This window comes from Apium graveolens, chromosome 8, assembly GCF_009905375.1.
Source record: "Apium graveolens cultivar Ventura chromosome 8, ASM990537v1, whole genome shotgun sequence".
In the NCBI taxonomy this organism is placed as follows: Eukaryota; Viridiplantae; Streptophyta; class Magnoliopsida; order Apiales; family Apiaceae; genus Apium; species Apium graveolens.
Window position 1 is genome coordinate 197,422,020 of NC_133654.1, and position 2,226 is coordinate 197,424,245.

The following is a 2,226-nucleotide window of genomic DNA, read 5'->3' on the forward strand; positions in this document are numbered from 1 at the left end:
TCTTAGTTAATGTTCTTTAGTATAATCTCTTAGTTAATCTTAGTTATAAACAACCTCAATTTGTTACTCGTCTTAGCATTAAATAATAACCATACCTTTGTTGCATAAATACATTGATTTTAGTTGAGAAGAAAGAAGAGGTTCTTATTACAATGGGAGAACCAGAAGAGAATCCGAAGGGTTTGATGGATTATTCTCAACCAAAGATTAATGATATTCAGTCCAACATTGTTCGACCTGCCATCTCGGCTAATACCTTTGAGATCAAGTCGAACACGATTCTGATGATACAGAACTCAGTTCATTATGGGGGTTCTCCGACGGAAGACCTCAACATGCACATAAGAGATTTCATCGAGATCTGCGACACTTTCAAGTTCAATGGAGTTTCTGAAGATGCTATTAAGTTGAGGCTTTTCCCATTCTCTTTGAGGGATAAAGAGAAGTGTTGGTTATATTCTCTACCACCAGGGTCTATCACCAAATGGGAGGATCTTGCTCAAAAGTTCTTAACTAAATTCTTTCCTATGGCGAAGACTGCTACAATCAGAAATGCACTTACTCAATTTGCTCAGCAATCTGGAGAATCTTTATGTGAGGCTTAGGATCGTTACAAAGAGATACTTAGAAAGTATCCTCACCATAGGATGCCTGGTTCGATGATCATTAACTGTTTCTATAATGGTTTAGGTACTACTTCTAGACCCATGCTTGATAATGCATTAAGAGGAGCCTTGTGGGCTAAAAGCTATGATGAAGCTTATGAATTGATTGAACTAATGGCTGTTACTGAATACCAGAATCCTACTCAGAGACTATCGCAGGGCAAGATAACAGGAATTCTGGAGTTAGATATAGCTACTGCTATAGTTGCTCAGCTTAAGGACTTGACGATGAAGGTAGATTCTTTGGCTAATTATAGAGTTAATCAGATCATAAGTGTCTGTGAGCTTTGTGATGGTGCCCATGAGATGGAGCAGTGTGCTATTTCTAGCGAATCAGCTCAGTTCGTGAGCAACTTTCAGAGGTCGCAACAACCAGTGCCAACCACCTATCATCCTAACAACCGCAATCATCCTAACTTCAGTTAGAGCAATTCTCAGAATGAGGTTCAACAGCATTATCAACAGTATCCGGCAAAGTAGTACAACCATCCTGGTTTTCAGCAACCGTAATATGTACCAAGACAACAACTCCAGCTGCAACAGTCTAATGAAAAATCTGAATTGGCGGAGTTGAGGCTCATGTGTAAAAGCCAAGTGGTTTCTATCAAGACCTTGGAAAATCAAATTGGACAAATTGCCAATACCTTGCTAAATCGTCAACCTGGTACACTCCCTAGTGACAGTGAAGTGCCAGGAAAGAGGGAAGCTAAGAAGCAGGTAAAGGCAATTACATTGAGGTCTGGGAAGGTTGCAAATCCCGAACACTCTCAAGTTTCGGATGAAGAAGCTGTAGCTGAAGAAGAAGTATAGAAGAAAGCAGAAGTGGAACCAAGGAAGACTACCGTTGAACACACTCCTCTTGAGGGTAATACATGGGAGAAACAGATCTATCATCCACCTCCCTTTCCTAAGAGGCTGCAGAAGAAAAAGTTGGATAAGCAGTTTGAGAAGTTTCTGGATGTGTTCAAGAAACTTCATATCAACATACCTTTCGCTGAAGCTCTTGAACAGATGCCTAGTTATGCGAAGTTTATGAAAGGTATACTTTCTCGGAAAGGGAAGCTTGATGACTTAGAGACCGTTGCTCGCACGGAGGAATGCAGTGTTGTGCTGTAACATAAGTTGCCTTTGAAGCTTAAAGATCCTGGAAGCTTCACTATTCCTTGCACCATTGGAAAAGTGTCTTTGACAAATGCTTATGTGACCTAGCTAGCATCAATCTGATGCCTTTGTCAATATTCAAGAAATTGAACTTACCCGATCCAAAGTCGACTTATATGACCTTGCAATTGGCCGATCATTCTATTATATATCCACGAGGTATTGTGGAGGATGCCTTGGTCAAGGTGGATAAACTCATTTTTCCTGCTGATTTTGTAATTCTTTATTTTGAGGAGGATAAGAAGAATCCCATAATCTTGGGAAGACCTTTCTTGGCTACTGGCTGAACCTTGATAGATGTGCAGAAGGGTGAGCTCACCATGTGAGTGCTGGATCCAGATGTAACTTTCAATGTGTTCAATGTCATGAAATTCCCTTACGGAAAATGAGGAGTGCTTAA

General features: G+C 40.4%; 1 non-coding gene across 1 annotated transcript; it reads right to left on the reverse strand.

Moving 5' to 3' along the window:
* Window positions 1–542: 542 nt before the first annotated feature.
* On the reverse strand, window positions 543–649 carry LOC141681145 (small nucleolar RNA R71). Its single transcript, XR_012558587.1, has one exon. It is a non-coding gene; the product is annotated as a small nucleolar RNA R71 (small nucleolar RNA).
* Between the last annotated feature and the right edge of the window lie 1,577 nt (window positions 650–2,226).